The 11,458-nt window shown below is 43.2% G+C and overlaps 1 protein-coding gene across 2 annotated transcripts in view; it reads right to left on the bottom strand.

The window, feature by feature from the left end:
* smurf2 (SMAD specific E3 ubiquitin protein ligase 2) overlaps nucleotides 1-11,458 on the bottom strand; it is a 55,342-nt gene that overhangs the window by 34,802 nt on the left and 9,082 nt on the right. The window lies entirely within an intron of this gene.

Here is an 11,458-nt window from a genome sequence, read left to right as displayed (position 1 = left end):
GCTGAGGAAAAGCTGCAGACCCTCCTGTAAGTGCATAAGCAGTCCTCAGCAAGCCACAAAGCAGGAAGGCAACGCTACAATTATACCTATATAGGCTCCTTATGGAAACATACAAGGGGATGAATAACAGCTGAAAACAGCAAACGGAGAGAAAACCGCTGGAATGGTAGATGCACAGAGACAATAACAGCAAGTAAGCCAGTTAGGTCTGAGGCTGCTGAGCAGTGAGAAGGGAAGTGCAAGAACATCAGCCAGGATGCAGTGGAATCCAGCCATCCATCCAAACACAGTCATAAAAAAAAAAATTTTTAAATCTAAAAATGTACATAAACCTAAGTGGAGCCATATAAATATAAACAGAATCAACACTAGAAAGATTAAATATGTGCAATCACACCCTCAAGACACACATCGATCGCCTTCTCAGCTTCTACATGCAAACAAATGAACTGCCAGCCACTGAGCGCACTACTTCCTTTAGTTAACCCAAAGGCTTCAATGAGAGTATCAGCAAAGTCCTTCTGTCTTTGTGACGCAGAGTGATTGATGCTGCGAGCGTTGAGGACTCAGAGTATTCTGAGTAACATAAAGGGCGGGCTGGGTTTTTGGGACCCTTGCTTTGAAATGCCTGTCACACTTTGTGGCAGGGTTGGCTTCATTTATGTTTCATGAAACTTCTCTAAGGGTTTCTGCCGCCTTCGCTCTGACAATCATTGTCACTCGCTGCAAACATAAATCTGAATTTCACACACCTCCAGCTTGTAAAGTCTCTCTAATGAGATTTTTGTAAGTGCTTTCTGTGATTCTCTGATTCTAGTCTGAAAAGAAGTCAAATAAACAAACACGGGGAGGAGGAGTTGCGCGTGGGTTCTGAATGTAGGACTGGCAGGCAGGGAAGTGCAAAGTGTAGAGAGGAAAATAACAAAGCTTAATTTTGATGAGAAAATTAAATTCATACACCCACGCTTAGTTGAAGTATCACACACCACACACCTTTACTGTACATCGAGAGCTTACATGAGCAGTAACCGTACCAACAGCCTATTCAAAGCAGGAAAAAAAAAAAAGCCCTGTTGGCCATGTCTGGTAGACCACCAAAGGGAACCACCTTAACTAGCTCCACTTCATTTGGAGCAGGTCTACCATGAGCCCATGCTGAATTTTCGAACTTCTCATCCAGTCGTGGATGAAGCTCAGCTGCCCTGCAAAGGAAACTCCATCAAGCAACCTGTAGTCTCAGCCTTGTCCTTTCAGCCCTTTGTTTAATGGCTCTAAGTTGCAAACCAAGTAAGCAAAAAGCAGAGCTGTGACCTCCTGATACTTATGTCACATGCCTTCCTCACTGCAGCTATTCCTGAAAGCCTACCCCCTAAAACCCACAAACAGGACTAGAGACAAAGTACAACCTTGGCAAAGTCCAACGGCCACAATAAACAGGTCTAGTTTAATGTTGTAGACGGGATGCAAAAGTGTACTCCCAAAGAATCCCTCAAGGAACCCTCTCATAAGTCTTATCCAAGTTTATAAAATGTAGACTGGATTGGCAAACTCCCAGACACCCCTCCATCACTAGCGAGACAGCAGAAAGCTGGCTAACTGTGCTACTACCCAAGTTAAATCTTCATCATTTCTCCTGGATTCAATCTCATCTCTTGGTCAGTATTCTGCCACAGTGTCTACAGGGAAGGTGAAGAATGGGATAACCTGGTACACATACTCTTCTTTAAAAAAAATTTTTTTAAAAATAAATAATAAAAACCCCACAACACCCCAGTCTGCCAATCTAGAGGCACTGTCTGCAAGGTTTATGCAACACTGTCCAGTGGTTTCAATCAAAACAGCCTGATAATCATCAAGAGCTTTCAGCAACTCTAGGCAAACTTCATCCACCGCCAAGTCCAACCCCTCCAGCTTTACACACAAATATTTTAATGCCATTATTCTGAGTTCATGATTGGGTATTACCCTCAATGCTTTTGGCATGGCCTACAGATTTATTTGAAGAGCCTCAGTAATGCTGAACCCCTTGCAGAGATACTGCACATCATCAGTAGCTAAATGACTCAACATACAGTAAAGGCCTTTAAGTGTTTTTTTTTTTTTCCTCTGATGCAAATGCTTTATGTAATGGCATTAAGTGAAATGGCTTTTCACTCAAATTTATGTCATTATGGGAAATGATGATGATGATGACTGAAACCTTTTCTAAGTAAAGGAAGTGGGCGAGCGCTCACCTACAGGGTCGTATCGTAAATCTGTTGTTTTATTGGTCAACCCGGACGGGCTTTCTCAAGCTCACACACAGACAAGTGTAACTATGTGAGCTTTCTCTCCATGTACATAAAGATGGAAGAAAGGCACATGTAATCATGTACACAGAGCGCCAACCCCACAGTTTGATGACCGCATACACATAGCAGCAGAATTTTTAAAAAATGATGGAAGAAAATACAGACTTCCATTTCTTCCATATCAGAGGCCAACTAGACCACTCCATGGCTATACTCTACTATTTGTTTTAGGGAGTTGCAATTTTAGCTCAAACAAACAGCAGACACAGGACCAACTTCATTATATTTTGAAGGTGTGGTAGTTGAAAAGTCCCCACCAACCCCCACCCCCGGCAAAAAACAAAAAAAAACAAAAAAACACCCAAAACCAAGCCATGAAATATTTATGGCAACAATCTCAGTGGTGCAGCAACATGGTATGCCACAATATTTCACAATACAATAATGAGACAACATGTATCATAAACTGAGCTTCTATGACAACTAAATCTTCAGGATTTTGACAGTTATGTTCTTGCCCTCGGTGGGAAATAAAGATTTCACAGATGCAGATGCAGAACCTAGAAAAGTCAGCTACGGTCCGACAGATTCTCTTCCTAATGAGAACATTCTTATCCATTTTTCACTCTCAAATATCACCTGATTCCCAATTATTTTCTTAATTAATCCATTCCACTTTAAAAATGTTAGAAAATCCATTCATAGTTGTGACACCTTCTCCTTATTTTATCCAAAATTCCTACAAAGTTGTTTAAATAACTTAACACTAATACTGATAAACAAAAGATATGACCAGAGATATTTGTGACCTTTTTTTTTTTTTTTTTTGGCTTGAAAACTCACTGAAGTGACTATTTAAATAACAGCTCTAATAAGTTAAACAGTTTTTCCCAATTTAGATATCTATATTAGATCTTATTTTCATTTTGCACCAAATTCTGTTACTAAAACTTACATCGGAGAGTCAAACAGTCTTAGCATTTAGCAAGAAGAAATTAGGACACTTGTGTTGACATAACGCTGAGCATCTGTAGCAGACTATGGGATGACTGTATCATTGCACTCCCCAACAGTTTCTGACTTGCTCTTCTATCACATGAGCACACAGACGCTCACTCCGGAAAAGCATCAAATAACCCCTCGCATCTCGGCCCATCTAAAACCCTCTGTCGTCATAGCGACGGCAAGTATCGAGGCAAGGCTGAGAGAAGGGTTTCTCTGTGCTGCCTGTGTTTCTCATTCCGGTCGCAGCGGCTCGCACAGCAAGGGACTGCGGCGCTGACTGATAGGGCTGAGGGAGGGGAGGTGGAGAGACACCACTGCGGAGAGACAGGATGAACACCACTGAGACACTCGCAGCATGATGGGTACAGATATTTAACATCACAAATCAAAAGGCAGCGAGCATTTACACCAGAACGAACAACAAGTCGGCATGCGGTTATTCCACAGCAGACTGGTGCCTGTCAAACTGCAGAATCTGAATTTTCTCACTTTGAGGCGTAATTTTACAATCGTCATGTTTCAGTTTAGTCTGCCGGTGGGAGCTACCACACATCCTCCTGTCATTGCTGCCTTCACAAAATGCTTTAGAGGGGAAAAAGGGATCACATACACTTCCCTGCATCTGATAAATGACCAAAACCTTTTAGCCTGAGAGCCCATTTTACTTTCTTAGTTTAGTAGACCACAGAGGATGGAAAAGGGAATCTGAGGACTGCAGACAGACAAGCGCACACGCACGCACGCACGCACGCACACACACACACACACGCACACACGCACACACAAACACACACAAAAAAAAGCATGGTTAACACATCAAAACTCTGTTAAGTTCCACCGTCATCCAACACTCACCTGTAGATTTAAACACTACAACCAGAAATAAATAAATAAATAGTGAGTGAGTGGAAATGCGACTCGAATGAGGAATGGCATTGTCGTGTGTATGCTCTCGGCTGCCTCAGCTGACTGCAACTTATAAGTCACATAATGGCTTTTCACATTACAGCCCCCCCCCCCTCCCAGGACAGCTGGGAAAGCTAAACAAACACAGCATACAACTGATTATCAACTTGTACTGACTTAGCTCCTTCCTTTGCCAGCCTGTCTCTTCATAAAAAAAAAAAAAAAAAAAAAAAATCAAATACACGGAGTGGCAACAGCAGCTCCGTGCAGCCAGAGACTGAGACCCTGGGGTGAAGTTAAAAGTCCCACCTGTGGGGAGAGGATAGGCACAGTTTCTCACAGGCTGGCACACAAAGAGCCCTACTGTGCAGGCGAATCAATGAAGATCACCAGACGCAAGCCAAACACCTGGGAGGGGGGGGGGGGGGGGGTCACGTGATGTCTAGGGGACATGGGGGGGGTCGTGGTACTGATCACTGGTCAGGACAAGAAAAATAAAACTAGGAACTGACTTTGGTCTGTTGTGAACTAAACATATGTCGGAACTATAATTGTTACATTCACACAGAGCAACACAAAAAGCATGGGAAAGGAACACAACACCATGGGGAAAAGAGGGCTCACACTGCCTCTAGTCTGTTGCTCTGCGGTTAACCATTACACTGGAGCTCATGAGGTGGAGGAAATGGGGGGTGTGGGAACAGAGACAACCGGCTGGTAATATTCCATCATTCCCATCCCTATCCACGAGTTTATATAAAAAAAAAAAACAAAGTCTGGAAAAGCAGTCTAGTAAGAGGAAGATGGAGAGCGGGAGCTGATGTCTGGTTGCGTGAAATCTCTGTAAGTCTGCCAACTCAGGTTGACCGCATTCTGAACATCCCTTCCTGTCCACCTGGTCCCTCCAGTTCAGTGCACTGACCCAGCATCGCCAGACAGTCTGACATCTTCAGGGAACGGCACCCCCCCACCTCCTCCTCTCTCGTCCAGCCCCAGACCTTTCCTCTGCCTGTCTGCCCTGTTTTGACTCCGGGCCCAGCGCCATGCACTCTCATGCGCTGCATTGTTCTTCTATAAACAAAGAGCTTCCTTTTCCCTTCTCCACTCCTCCCTAACCTTTGTGGGATTTAAAACTGGAATGGAGGGAGAAAACCAAGATGAAGAAACCTGCCTTGTCACCGACTAGGATCTTCCTAATCTTCAAGTTGCCTCCTTATAGGTCTCCAATGACAGCATGTTTAGTCTTGAACACTGTCTCTTTAGACCACTATCACTGTAACTGCAGCAAAGGGGAAGCTGATATTAGTTGGGTACTGGAGCTTCCACACGAGACAGCCTCGCTGACATGCAGGTACTGAGCCAGAAACAAAGAGGAAATAAAGCAGAGTCCAGCAGGAATGACTCCAAGTTCATTTTGAAAAGAAATGACTCAGTGACGTACAAACTGCTCTTTTGATAAAGTTCCAGGAACTGCAGAGCCAGAGAAACTAAAGCAAGAATTAAAAAAAAAAATCCATTATTATGCATCTTTGTTTGAGTTTTCAGAGTACTACAAAGATTAAACCAATAGCAAAACACACATAAAGAAACAAGAAAGTCCTCATGATTTGTTTTGAGTTGATATTTGTGAAATTAAATCTGCGATACTGGGGGAGACGTCAAACAACTACAGGCGAAATAACCGCGAAGTGGGCGGGACCTGAGATGAACTTTTCTCAAATTCCAGGCGAGTGATTGAAGCGACTCCCAATGAGACTGCAGGATGCTGCTGATTGACACCTGGCCTGGTAAATACATTAGAGGGTTACCTAGGAAACCGGAGCCTGGAACGTCTACACACTTTTGAAGCGATGAGCGAATCACTTCCAGTGTTGGTGCAGCTTGAAACCCTGTTCAGACAAATTAAAGGGAAGGCATTCTGTCATCGTCACCTACATCACTTCGATGTCAACGTTCGGGGCTTTGTTCAGAAAGCAGACACTTGTGAAAACACACAGCATACCAAGTGAAACACAATGCATCAGGTCAAGTTTTCTTACAACACCACGATGGCTATACTCTCGTACACATTCTGCATGTAGTTATGAGAACACATGCATGAACACTAACAGAACATTTTGTCAAACATTTGGTTCATTCATTACCGGCGAGACTCATTATTCTGACTCTCTTCATTGTGGCCAACCTTGTTGTATAAAGTTGCATTTATAGACTTTTCAATGCTTAAAAGAGACGAGATTAAGTAAGTAAATGAGGAAAAAAAACTCAGCATATTGAGATGTTGACAATGTAGGAGCAAGTGAGTAAGGCCCCAGTCATACAGGCTTAGAGACCGGTCAGTGGCCATCTGGCAACCACCCACTGAGATGAGAAAAAAAAAAGTGCATTCCCTGACCGGTTGCAAGTGGTTGCTGGAGGTTGATGGCAGTCACTGGGAAAATAATTGCTAAAGCACCAGTCACACAGGCCTAAAGACCAGTCAGTGACCTCCATTTTTCCCTAGCGACCCACCCGTCACTATGGGGTGGGGTGGGGTGGGGGGATTCCCAACCGGTTGGGAAAAACTTTGCATATTGCTGCAGTTGCCTGCAGTCTGCATGGAAGTGACAGACTTGTCTACAAACACTGTCCAGCTGCTCTCCCAGCTATAGTGAAACTGTGAAAAGTGCAACATAAACCAGAACGGGAATCATTTGCCTTCAAAGTAAAAGTTGCACTTTTTGAAACATGCTGGCTGCAGCTCTGAGGCACAAGTTTTACTACAACTCGGCTAATAGCTGGCGAGTGTTTGCAGACAACCATGAAAAACTACAAGCGACTGTGGAAGTCTGCTAGCAACCGTAGAAATCATCAGGAGGTTTTGGGTGGAAGAGCCTCCAGAAGCCACTGCAAACTAGTCGGAGAATACAGGCTTTTTCCTAGCAACCAGTCGTTGCGTCACATCCAACATGGCGGACAAATCTTGAGGAATGTGAGAAACAATATGAAAGCAACTTAACTGGGACTAAATTCCTTGAAAGGTTCATGGTCTTGTGGGAAACGGCATATGCAGGACCAATGGGCTAAAAATTCCAATTAATTTCTCATCTTTTCCATATTGTAAACATGTTGGATACAAATGGAAGAGCCTAATTATCTCTCAGATAATCAAAGTCTTAAAAAGAGGCCCTGCTTTACGTTTACAGTATGTTTGCCACAGAGGTGACTGCACCTTCTATTTACAAAGCGCATTCAGTGCTTTGTTTATAACAAAGTGGCGTTACTTTTTAAAGGCTCCACTACTTCAGCGTTAGCCCTTAAACTGCAATCAGGCAGAACAGAGTGAGGAAGCAGGGTAGAATTTCAGGAGCTCCATCCAACTCTACATGGGGTACAGACTTAACTGGAAATGTGGTTAAGACAAACTGACTTGTAGGTACTGGGAAATAACTCTACTTAGCAGGTTTTTATATCTTAGTAAATCCACTTATGTAATATGCAAATCTGATAAGACCTCTGGTCACAATATACAGATATTAGAGTCACTGGTAGCAGCGTGATCATGGAACGGCTAACTGCCAGGAAAATCTTTTTAAAAACTTCCAAACAAACCTGCAATTTCAAGGGTTTTGAAAATTAGAAAGGAAAAAGAACAGCATAATATCCCCATGCACCATTTTACACAGAGAAAAAAAACAAAACAGAAAAAGGTGAACTTTCAAAGACGCACGTGTCTTGAGCAAAGAGGGGAAAGAGCAATCTTGTCAACAAGTGAGCAGTGAAATGCACTAAAGAAACTCCCTGTGACATCCATTATATGCCCCAAACAAAGATGGAAAACTGTGATTCCCTGGACTCCTGTTACAGGAGGAAAGGATGACCGGGGACATCTGCTGCACCAAATCAGTGTGACCAAAAGCATTAAAGAAAATGATGGAATTAGAGGGAAGAAAAACAGAGAAGACATAAAATCCTCCCAGAGCTTCGTTTTCATAAAAAGGATAAAAGCCCGTGACTATGAGAAGCCATATATCATCATACATCACACTCAGCACCTGCTGGAAAAGTGATGAGAGAGCTCGTGAAATACTTCGAGACACTCAGAGGAAGCAGAGACCTGTTCTTCCAGGTGGTGTTGAAACACGGACGGTGTGACGTGGTTAGAAAACAATGTATTAAATTCCACTGATTGTATGACACTGCTAATGTTTGGACAACCAGTCAAGATGAGTAATTAGGCAGGAAGATAAGCTCAGCTTTGGTTTTATTTTAAGCGCCACGATGCAGAACACAGACTGCTGTCACCACTGGTTTTACTGAGATTTAACACTAACAAAAGACATTTGGGGAAGATTCACCTTGGGAAAGACCTGATGGGCTTTTTGGGGGTTTTATTTTACAGACAAAAAGCGTTAGTGCAGCTATTTGCCCTGCTGAAACCCATTTTAATATACTTGACATCATTTTGAGTAAATTTTTTTTTATTATTTATGTGGCTATAGTGCATGTGTAGCATTCATTTAATTGTTTAGTAAAATTCTTTTAAATGGTTTCGCAATTAAAAAGTTTTTGTTTTGCAACATGACCCCACTCTACCCCCCTACAGAGTTTTATCAGAATTTATTCAAAACTTTTTGAGCTACCAAAAACCATAACCCATGTGGTGGAGGTAATAATAAAAAAAACAAAAAAGTCTGAACAGTGGTTATTAAAGCTGGGTCTGAGGAGGCAGTGAAATAAATTGCTATAAATTGTGCTATTTAATTGTGGTGCATCATTAAAAGGTGCACACAAACAGGGACCATTTACACCAACAAAACGAGTATATTGTGCCCATTCCTTCCTCCCATGTTATCTTATTGTGACACATCACTCCTTAGACGGGGATTACACTTGGTTGCGGACACAGACAGCTGCAGACACCATGGAGAACGAGTAGAGTCACTCCTGTTATATTTCTTTAAAGTCCGCTTGAATCGGCCTGAAGGGAGCATGTGTAGCTGTTGCTTGTAGTGCGGTAGCAAAAATTTGGCCAGGGTGCAGACATCCACACGGAACCTCAGGCTCACCGTCTGATAACGAAATTTGTATCACTTGGACAACAAGCGGACTCTACCGTGCTCGCAGCCACAGAAAGGATCGCATGACTTTTAGGGTGTAACAAATGATTATTGCAGCTGTATAGTGTGGACACACTTTCTGACGCTTTCAAGTGACGTTAAGCTCCAAATTTTCTCTTATGTAAGGGCTCCTGGCCACAAAAAGCTTTTTAAACTGATACAAAATGCTAAAGAATGAGGCACTTGTGAAACTAAGGTCACTTTATAATCAAACCTGTCTTTAAACAAAGAGAAGGTCCAGATACAAAGATGCACACAAAGTGATACCATCAAAAAGATTGTGCCTTTGCAAAAACTTGTTTGATGACATGGGGAAACTTGCCACACACATCCACACGTGAGAGGAAAGAGGCTGGCAGCATTCTTATTGTGAGAACATTTCATCCACCTCACGTCACCTTTTCCCTCCATGATACAGTCCACTGTAATTGCATAACAGAGGAGTCCAGCCCTCCTATTTTCAGTTCCAAATAGTAGGAAACCATGCCACAATGGCACTGTGGCATTCCTGCTTCCCCCTGCATAGTACATCACTCTCTCTTTCCACTCTGTGTGCTACAACGTGCCCGAGAGAGCCATCCAGGCGAGTAAAGTCTTCCACAGTACCATCACTAATAAGCGAGAAGTCAAAACAGTGAGCACAGCAGAGGCACTGCTCGGGCTTCTGCAAGCTTGCACCACTGTTGGCTGGGACCCGAGCTGTTTTGAGTGGCTGCGTGGCTCTCCTAGCTTCTTGGCTCCTTTGCCCGCTCTGATGTAATGGAGGAGAGAGCAGAGAAGAGGCTCGGATCAAGCTGCAGTGGAGGGGTGCTTAGCACCAACCTGTTTAACAGAAGCTGAGAACCACCGCACTTCTGTATTAATTGCCAGAAAATACTGCTGCAACCCCCCCTCCCCAAAAAAAAAAATTCCTAGGGACTTTTAGTTTGAAGGAATGATTTCACAACTTCATCTGGGAGCAGTGTTACATCATTACCACCCAGCCATATTTTCCCTTCTCTACTCTGCCAATGGATGTGTTGCACTGAGAGGAACTTTAGCCACTTTTAAGAATCGGGACAGTAACAGCATGGCTATCATAGATGAAAGCAGTCCACAGCATACGAGTAATGCCCAACTGACGTGTCGTCACATATTCATTAATCGTAATTGTCAACATTAACTAGACCTGGTGATTCAAAGAGATGCAGCGGTGGTCCCTTGATCAAAAGCCATGACCGAATGGCGCGGTGTGCAGGTGCACGCCATAAACAGCTTTTACAATGAGCTGCAAGTCATGTTTAAAGTGCCTGACATGTGTCAACAGGACACGCGTCATCATGTCTGACCCAAATTTAGCCACGCTGAAACCATTTGTCAAAGCATCCATGTGTGTGCAGAAGTGAGGCACACCCATGCTTTACTAAATTATTAATACTGGTTTAAGGTGCTCCTTTTTTTTTTTTTTTTTTTTTTTAAATAAAAGAAGACATGCTTTAGCCCAAAAGTTGAGACCCCTATGTTACAGCAGCCAAAGTAATACCTAGAAATAAAAGCTTAATAAAGTAGAATTTAACAGCAGGTAAATAAATGATGAAAGCATAATCCACCACCATTTCTGATAACTCTCGTCCTGCAGAAAGACTCCCATAATCTGGACTACAGCTGGCAAAGGAAACCCTTGCTCTGCTCTGAGGCCTGAGTGGGCTTTGTGAATACAGCTTTGCACTGGCTGCAGGTTCTCCAGCTATCAGTGGATTTCCAGAGCCAAAGCACAGTCCCCAGCTGCAGTTCAAAATGGTGGAGCTGAACCGTGTCTGACCATGGGATGGGAAGCCCTCTGGAGAGACAGCAGAAACACGAGATGGAGAGGCCGGGGCAAGCTGCTGAGCAGCAACTGAGCTTTTAAAATAAGACTGAGGGGATCATCCACGAGTAAACCGAGCGCAGACAGAATTGCTCTCTCAGATAGGTGGAAAAAACGCTAAGCTGAGTCTCCAAATATACTTTGCTGGCTACATTGTAATAAAGTATGTGAAAGAAATACTGCAAACCAGGGCAAAACAGATTTGCTCTGCATAAAGCGATATTTTTGTTGGGGGAAAAAAAAAAAAGCAGCACTGTCAGTGGCTGGCTGTATCGCCAGCAGCATAGAATATAAAGCTGGCACTATACACC

This window comes from Archocentrus centrarchus, chromosome 8 (genome assembly GCF_007364275.1).
Source record: "Archocentrus centrarchus isolate MPI-CPG fArcCen1 chromosome 8, fArcCen1, whole genome shotgun sequence".
Lineage (NCBI taxonomy): Eukaryota > Metazoa > Chordata > Actinopteri > Cichliformes > Cichlidae > Archocentrus > Archocentrus centrarchus.
The sequence above is the reverse complement of the archived record's forward strand: the minus strand, read 5'-3'. Positions and strand labels throughout refer to the sequence as shown.